Genomic DNA, 9541 nt, shown 5'->3' with positions numbered 1-9541 from the left:
GAGAATTGATATGTTCCAGCCGCATATTAATCAAGTTTCTTCTAGCTCCTTCTAGCCGAAATTGTTGAATTTCATTTTCTTAATGTAGAAGAATCCACATGCATGGATGAAGAAGAAAATTTGAATTAAAACTCTCCACCTTTTGACGGCCACAACTTCAATTGCTTAATGGAGAAAAAATCTATGCAAGAAGACAATTTGAAATGAAATTCTCTAGCCGCAATTCTTGATTGGTTTTTTGGCCACAAGTTTATGATGGTTTGTAGCCAAAATTTTTCTATAAATATGAGCTACCATAAAGAGAATGTGTATGTCCCTTGAGAGGAAGAAAAATAGGATAGAGAAGAGAGAAAAAAAAGAAAGATTAGAGAGACTCTTTTGAGAGGTTTTTTAGTTTGTAAACTCTGTTGTAAATTCTATTCAAATAGAAATAAAATTGTTTTTCCTCTTTTATTCTCTTTTCGTGATCGGAGAATCACAACACCTTCGAAGGTAACTCAATCGACAATCATTGCACATGAAATACTAATAAAGAAGAGAGAGAATGAGAAATCTTGATCAGTTCATCTATTTATATAGCCTCTTTACATACACTTAACTGCACAAATACAGCAATCAGCAATGGCTTCAGAAAAGGTGGAAACTATAGTTGCAGGAAACTATGTAGAGGTGGAAAGAGAAGAACCAAAATCAGACTCCATTAAAACCAAGTTTTCTAATCTGTTTTGGCATGGAGGTTCTGTCTATGATGCATGGTTTAGCTGTGCTTCTAATCAGGCACGTTTCGAACTTACTTTTAAGTTATTTATTTTGCATTTTCGATATTACTTGTTCTGCTAACAATATTTAAATTAACTTTTTAGAGAAGTAACTTTTAAGCATGTTCAAATGTGGTGCTAGAACAATTATTCGAGAAGAAGTAAAAAAAATTTGCTTTTTTTTTTTTTTTTTTTTTTGGGTGTAGGTAGCACAAGTGCTTCTCACGCTGCCTTACTAATTTTCACAACTAGGAATGGTGTCTGGAATTATTTTCCAACTGTTCTATGGTTTGATGGGCAGCTGGACTGTTTATCTTATAAGTGTTCTTTATGTTGAATACAGAACTAGAAAAGAAAGAGAAAACGTTGATTTTAGGAACCATGTAATTCAGGTATTTACATATTTCTTTACTTTTTTGTTTATGAACATTCTACTTGGTAACGACTTATGTTGGTAACGACTTATGTTATTTTTTGACTTCTGTCTCAAGAATTACATAAATTTATTGATCAATATTTAGTTGTCGACCAGATCACCATATCACTTCTGAATGGAATGATGAAATTATAACACACGTTCAATATCATTTCTATGGATCAATATTTCGAATTTTAAATTTTCGCAATTTTCGTATAATCTTTCGATTAATTATTTATTTCTTTATTGAAATGCTTGTTTAATTTGATTTTGATGCAGTGGTTTGAAGTTCTTGATGGGCTAATGGGGAAGCATTGGAGAAACATTCGCCTCTTTTTCAACTGCTCTTTTCTTCTCTTTGGATTTGTGATTCAGTTAATGGCTTGTGCAAGGTGGATCCACTTACTATTTTTCCTTTTTTGGAAATGTAAGCAATAATTTAACCCCATAAATGGAACCAAGTTCTATATATCTTCTTAAGATATATTCTCGACTTGAATTAGGTGTTAATACAACTTTTATACCCAAAAATAAATAAATACTCACTCACTCTGGTTATAGTCGATTATGAGAGATGGAACTGGTATGAGGTGGGGTTAAAACACTATTATTCATGAATTTTCATTTTTGTTTCTGTTTAGACACTGAATTTTATTCTTATTGAGGATTACATTTATTAAATACAATTTTTGGCAAAATGAGTAATGCTATTTAGTACTGCTAGTGCTAAGCACTGGTTTAGATGACGTGAAAATGTCATTAGTTAATAGATCACTTTAAAAATAGGAAAATGAATTACATTTAAGTTGTCATATCACTTATATGTGACTAATACTGGTGCTAGATGGCATTATTCGTTGACAATTGGACCAGTATACTAAAGCTTTGGTCTTAGAAGAAGAAAAAAAAAAATAAAAGCTAATGCATTAATATACTTTAAAGACATAACATCATTTTTATCGAATAAGTTAATAATTCCATTACTTTCAAAAGACAATTAGATAAAGTGTCTAGAATGAAACAAAATAGAGTTCGATCACGAGATTGAACCAATAGAATAAGTTCAATAACAAATAGGTTTTTAACCCAACTACGTGCGTATCGAAAAAAATGACATGGGTTTTTAACTCGAATCATCTATATATTTTATTTCTAATAATTATATTTTTCGTAGGCCCATGACCATTAGGGGCCTAATTTTGGCCCCCACAATTTATTATTATTATGATTTTTTAATAATAAGGTGAGCAGGCCTAAAATAAGGTGTGCCGGCCCAAAACTAATTATCCAACAATAAAACAACATCCTTAAATCCCACAACAAAACAACATTCTTAATACACATTTGAATTTTGTCGTTGGGGGGCCTAATTTTCATCGTTTGCCTCAGGGCCCATCAAACATAGGACCGGCTCTGGACTAACATCTATTATATAAATAACAACCTTGATAAGAGAACTTGGAAATATATATTTGGAGCTTGTTGTGTCACTACAGTCTTCATCCCGTCGTTCCATAACTTTAGAATTTGGTCATTTCTTGGTCTTGTCATGACAACTTACACAGCATGGTACCTTACTGTTGCTTCTCTCCTCCATGGAAAGGTACATTGTTTTTGTTACTATATTTTGTTAAATAGTAGTACTAAAGTGGAACTTTGGCTCGATTAAGGATTTAATTAAATATGTTGTGTCATATATAAAAAATATTATTAGTTAATTAATGACTAATTTTGAAGGTAGAGGGAGCAAAGCATTCAGGGCCAACCAAAATGGATCTCTACTTCACTGGGAACACAAACATTCTTTACACATTTGGTGGGCATGCTGTCACAGTGTAAGTTTCACCAAAAATTTATGGATTTTTTTTTATGTACTTTTTGGATTTCTTAAGGTGTAAGATCAGCACGTTTCATCTCGTCTAGGCCCAAATTCATTGTTTATTGATATGTGCATAATTTTCATTTAACAAGATTTGAATGACATATTTGTATTGAACTTTGCTATTTGTACACTGATTTTTGACACTTTGATTGACACTTGCATTGTTATCAAGTGTCAATTGGATGGAAAAACTGTTTGGTATTTAAACAGTTCAATAGGACAATGCCATGTGACAAAGTGTAAACTAAAATGTACACGATAGTGTACATGTAGCAAGGTTCATTCGTATTTAGTTGATTAAATCATCACATCTAAAACTAGAAAAATAATCTTCTTCTTCTTCTTCTTCTTCTTAATTTATTTTAACTGAATCACATGTTCAAATGTCTTTCTCTTACACAATTTTCTGTCTTTCTTGGATTTCTTAAAGTATAAGATCAGAACGTTTCATCGCGTCTAAGCCCTAATTCATTGTTTCTTAATATATGCACAATTTTCATTGATACGTTATAACAAGATTCGAATGCCATATTCATATTTAGTCGATTGAATCATCTCGTCTAAAAAAATAAAAAAAAATTATTTGACTAAGTCACATCTTCCAAGTATCTTTCTCTTAAACACACAATTATTCCTATTTCTTGGATTTCTTATAGTATAAGATCGACACGTTTCATCTCGTCTGAGCTTGTCGTTGTTTCTTGATATGCGCACAGTTTTTATCAATACATTATAACAAGATTCAAATGCTGTATTTATATTTAATCAATTGAATCATCTCATCTAAAAATGAATATAATCTTATTTAACTTAGCTCCCGTTTGGACCCCATTAAATTCCATTACATTATATTCTATTTTTCTCTCTCCTATTTTCAACCACACAATCTTTCATAAAATAATATTAAACGTAAATCGAAAATTTTTCATTCTTTGTCAACCACTCATTTAAAAAAAAAAAAAAACTCTATTCCACCCATTTAAAAAAAAATTCTTATTCCACCTATTTTCATTTTTCAAAATTTCGTCTTCAAATGTCTCTCCCTCTCTCTCACACACACTCACACAACGTGTCCACTATTTACTTTTGATTATATGTCTGAATATGGACATGACACATGCACGCATTATATCTGGTAGCACCTTTCTACGAGATGGGAACATGCTTCCTTCAAAGCCGGTGGCATGTTTTTCATATTTTAGCCTATATTGGTAAGGTGTTTCTACTTGTCTAAACGATAAAATCTAAGTGACAGTTTGATACCCTTCATTTTCCATGAAATTTTTTTTATTTTTCATCCAAATGTGTTATTTTATGACCAAAATTTTTCATGGAATTGTTTTTCCACCTCATCCCCACGTGATCCATTTTCTTGATTTTTAAGAAAATTGTTTTCCTTTGGTTTTGGTGAAAAAGTATTTTCAACCTTTTTTTAATTTTTTTTAAAATTTTCGACAATGAAAACAAATTTTATTTACAATTATAACAAATTTTATATCTTTAATTGGCAGTTTTCATGGAAATCAAAGTCAAACAAATGCCAAAAATTTAAAATTTCAACATTTTTTCAGGTGAAAAATTATACCAATCAAACATATTTAATTGATAATTTTCAGTAAAATAAGTTCTAGGCAATTCAATTCCTTAGAATTCGTTTTTTTCCACCCAAATTTCATTATTACAATCAAACGGATCCTAATTATAGTCAATAATTAAATTTAATTACCTATATTAGTTTTGTTTGATTTTCATTTTTTTTTCAAATTTATTTTCAACCACACATTTTATGGGGCCCACAACTATTATCAATATTTTAATGACACGTTTCATTAACTTTTATTAAAAGCTACTAAAATTTTGATTTTTAATTAAACCAAATAGGGTTTTATACGATCCAAAACTTTTCAACTATACATGTTATGAACTTCTATCAAAATTTGCTCAAAATATTACATTTATCTAAATGAAAGAGGACAAAATATTTTGGTCAAAAATTACTTTTGATAAAATCACTTTTTCTTCATACATTTAATTAAATTCGCAAGTACAATACATTCTTCGCCACTTATTTATCCCTATTTATAAACACACTGCCAAACACACCCTTAATTTGTCTTTCATTTTCTCTTATATAAGATGAAGAAATCACAAAAACTAGTCCTAGTTTTTCTTTTGTGTGTATAGCACTTGTTTAATTGGGATTAAAATCAAAATTTAATAGATTTTAATAAAAGTTGATGAAATGTACGGATGAAAAATTGTAAATCTCACGAAACCTTTCTTCTTGTTCACTGTCCTTGATTTGCACGTGTGTAGCAGCATAATCATATACTTATTTTAGTCGATCCGATTTAAAATTTCACTTAAATGGAAAATTCTCTAAACTGTGAATTAATTATAATGTGTAAACTTTTTATAGGGAAATAATGCATGCAATGTGGAAACCACAAAAGTTCAAGCTAACATACTTGATGTCAACAATTTATGTGCTTACTTTAACCCTACCATCGGCTAGTGCTGTTTATTGGGCTTTTGGAGATGTGCTGCTATACCACGCCAATGCCTTTGGTTTTCTCCCAAGAACTGGTTTTAGAGACACTGCTGTCATCCTCATGCTTATTCATCAGGTATTTAACCATTCAAAATTTCGATTAATTTTTCTCTTTTGAGAGTATCAATCTGGAATCTGACGGTTCATTAAATAGGCTTTTAATAAGTCATATTAAGTCTTGAGTTAACGGTTAATATTATTAAAAAGAATAGTCTAAGCATTAATAAGTAAGTAATTGTTTATATATTTAAATGTGTTGAAATAATTTTAACCTTAACAATAAAACAAAGAACTATGAAAATAACATTATTACTAATTACATGAGCACGGTGTAATGGAAATAATATCATTTTCTTTAAGTTTGAGATCCTTTTCCAATTGTTAATTAGCGAAAATCACATGTTCGACCATATTTCTCGAAATAGATAGATGTATTACAATATGGGTCCAAATTTTGAAGGAAAAATAAGAGGAGGATTAGATTGGTCCCATCACCCCTAAATAGTCTTTTTTTCTTGAAAAATAATATTATCCAAAATCAGTCTAGATGTCTACACTTTATAAGTTCAATTAAATGATTCATATGATTTTGTGTTTAAATAAATATATCTAAATTGATGTTGAACACCGGTGGTGATGAATAATATTGCTCTTTAGACCTTGCTACATGTACATTAAGATTTACATAATAAGTTACATAATACTATATGTCACTCTGTCATTTGTCATTTTTTAAACACAATCAAATTTTCTATCCAATTTTTTCGCTTCACATCATTTTATGTAATCCTTTTTCATCCAAAGTTCAAAAATACTTGCCTGCTATCAATATATAAAGGAGCATATTATAAAATTCTTTTCATATTCAAACTTGACTACTAAACAATTTATTTCACAATATTTCATTTATTTTGGTGCAGTTTATTACATTTGGATTTGCATGCATTCCATTTTACTTTGTGTGGGAGAAATTTATTGGAGTACATGACACAAAAAGCTTGTTCAAACGTGCAATAGCAAGATTACCTGTGGTTATTTCCATATGGTTTCTTGCACTTATTTTTCCATTCTTTGGTCCAATCAATTCCACAGTGGGATCGCTTCTTGTTAGCTTCACAGTCTACATAATTCCTGCCTTGGCACACATGATCACATTTGCTTCTGCATCGGCTAGAGAGGTACTCAAGTTACTTATCTTGTCGAACAATTCATTAAATTTTGTTTTGACTAACAAAATTTACATATGGAAATTAAATTATTACACATTTTTAAATATATAATAAACGCTTTTAAATACAACCAAACACACTTATTACTACAAATATTATTTGTATAAAGATGTGTTATGTCATTGTTGCTTAACATAATCGACGATACTTAGTAAATAATTTTTGGGGGTTATAAAGACACCTCCAATTTAAAAAAAAAAAAAAAATCTTAAAAAAACTCCCTTGTGGTTTATTTTTCGTCATATTCCCTCATCTTCAAGGGAAAAAAAAAAAAAAAAGACTCCTCAAGTAATTACAAAGAATATATTTAAGTGAATATAACTTTTAACCTTAACAATTATATATTCCCTCATGCGGTTTGTGCATTACAAAGACACCTCATCGTTTATATTTAAGCGAGATGAAATAATTTTAACCTTAAAAATTACAAAGAACTACAAAAGTAACTTTACTACTAATTACATGATCACGTGATAATGGAAATAATATGAGAAAGTATATCATTTTCTTTTAAATTTGAGATCATTTTCCATTTTGTTTAGCGAAAATCACGTATTGGACCATATTTCTAAGTTTTGAAAGAAAGAGGAGGAGGAAGATTAGCTTTGTCCCATCACCCCTCAACAGTCTCTATTTTTTTTTTTCTAAGAATATATCTTGTTTTCTTAGTAAAATGTGACATTTCTGTTCAAATAAAGTCAAACATTAATTTCAACCACATATTTCACAAAGTTCAATGCTATTCTTCCCCTAAAAAAGTTGCTTAGAATATGATTTTAAACACTCATTATATATGTTGATTTTATAATCACGTTATTATAGGTATTTTTACACAGATCTCTAGAAAACGTTATTTATTTTATAGTTGTCTGAAATTTCATTTTGAAGGCAACGTAAAATGTTTAAATGTTAAATATTGGAAAAGTTTGTGTTTATTTATATATTGAGCATGCTTACTTGTGTGTAGTAGATTCACATTTACATAAATTACTATAGATGAGAGGTGAATGTAAGGCCTATTTCATTAGAGATATCATGTTAAGTTACCTCCTCAACTATCATAAAGAGTTTAAATTATTAGCGAGTGAAGAAATATATCTAAATTCGTATTTATATATTCAATGGCGTCCATGTCTTAAATGATTTATTAAATTCAGTCGTTCAACTCAGTGCAAGTATTAGACTTTTATACTTCATTTGGCAAACTTGTAAACGTTTTATAAATAGAATTAATAAGAGGACTACTAGTGGGTTCAACGAATGTGTGGACGATGAGTAGCAGTTTCAAATGTGCAATTGAAATTAAATTTTGATTTTAATTGAGTTTATAAATCAATTTATAAAATCTATCCAAACAGTTACCAATTTCGATAAGCAAGTAGGGAAAGTGTTGAAAATAAAATTGTCGTATTTCTAACAAATTAATCTTTTAAATGATTTACTATCTTAAAACTTCTTTTATTTTTTCCTTCCCTGAATTATTCATTCAGTTGTAAGCTAATGTATAATTTTCTACTGTTTTTCACAGAATGCAGTTGAGAGACCACCAAGATTCCTTGGAGCTTGGGGTGGCTTATACTCCATGAACATATTTGTTGTAGTATGGGTATTTATTGTTGGTTTTGGATTTGGGGGGTGGGCAAGTATGGTGAATTTCATACATCAAATTGGCACATTTGGACTCTTTACCAAATGTTATCAGTGCAAACAATAAAGCTTGAATATAAAAGAGTTTAGACATTAATATGCATATGGAAGTGTGTAAAAGGAGTGGCAAATTTGAAATTTTTTTTTTTTTTTTGGCTAATGCTTTTTGTAAGAGTTTCTTTAGCTGTGTGTCTAGTTTGCATTGTTTAAAAAGTGTAATTCCCTTTGTTTGAGTGAGATTTCATTTAGGGTCCGTTTGATTGCAAAGATGAATTTGGATGGAAAGAAAACAAATTTCAAGGAATTAAATTGCTTAGAAATTGTTTTCCTGAGAATTGTAAATTATTGTGTTTGATTGATATAATTTTTCACGTGAAAAATATTGAAATAAAAGTATTTTTGGTATTTCTTTGGCTTTATTTTATGTGAATATTATTAATTAAAGGAATAGAACTTACTGGTATTTGAGAATGAAATTTGTTTCCATTGCAAAAATAAAAAAAAAAAACAAGAAAATCATATATTTTTTTGTGTTCATTTGACTTTGTTTTATATGAAAATTGTCAATTAAAGGGATAGAATTTATTACAATAATTCTTAAAATTTGTTTCGATTGCAAAAAAAAAAAAAAAATGGTGGGATTTGGTGGGAATTTCAATTCCACCATTGGTTGATGTGGCAACAAAAGTTGGAAAATCAATTCCAAAGAAATTTATGTCAATCAATCACCAAAAAAATGGAAAGATAGAATTTCAATTCCATTTTCCATGGAATTCCATACATATCAAACACTACCTTAAAAAAAAAAAAAAAAAAAAAAAAAAAAGGGTGAACCCCAACCTTGGGGGCCCCCCCCCCCCCCCCCGCCGCTAAATCTTTGTGAGAAAGGTAAGTCGCCGGATGTATCTAAACAAGTCAGGGAACAAGAGCTACATGTACACTGCGCTTACGAGAAGTCCAATTCCATATTTCAGGAATCGAACCCCCACACTGCAGCCGCCAGCAAGGCGTGAGATAACATCACTCCTGTCCTTTGCACCACTAGGCTATGCCCCG

At 30.0% G+C, this 9541-nt stretch overlaps 1 pseudogene; it reads left to right on the top strand.

Moving 5' to 3' along the window:
• The first annotated feature begins 337 nt into the window (after positions 1 to 337).
• LOC111389115 lies at positions 338 to 9368 on the top strand (annotated as a pseudogene).
• The last annotated feature ends 173 nt before the right edge of the window (positions 9369 to 9541 follow it).

Source organism: Olea europaea, unplaced genomic scaffold, assembly GCF_002742605.1.
Source record: "Olea europaea var. sylvestris unplaced genomic scaffold, O_europaea_v1 scaffold563, whole genome shotgun sequence".
NCBI lineage: Eukaryota > Viridiplantae > Streptophyta > Magnoliopsida > Lamiales > Oleaceae > Olea > Olea europaea.
This window is presented reverse-complemented; position numbering and strand designations above follow the sequence as displayed.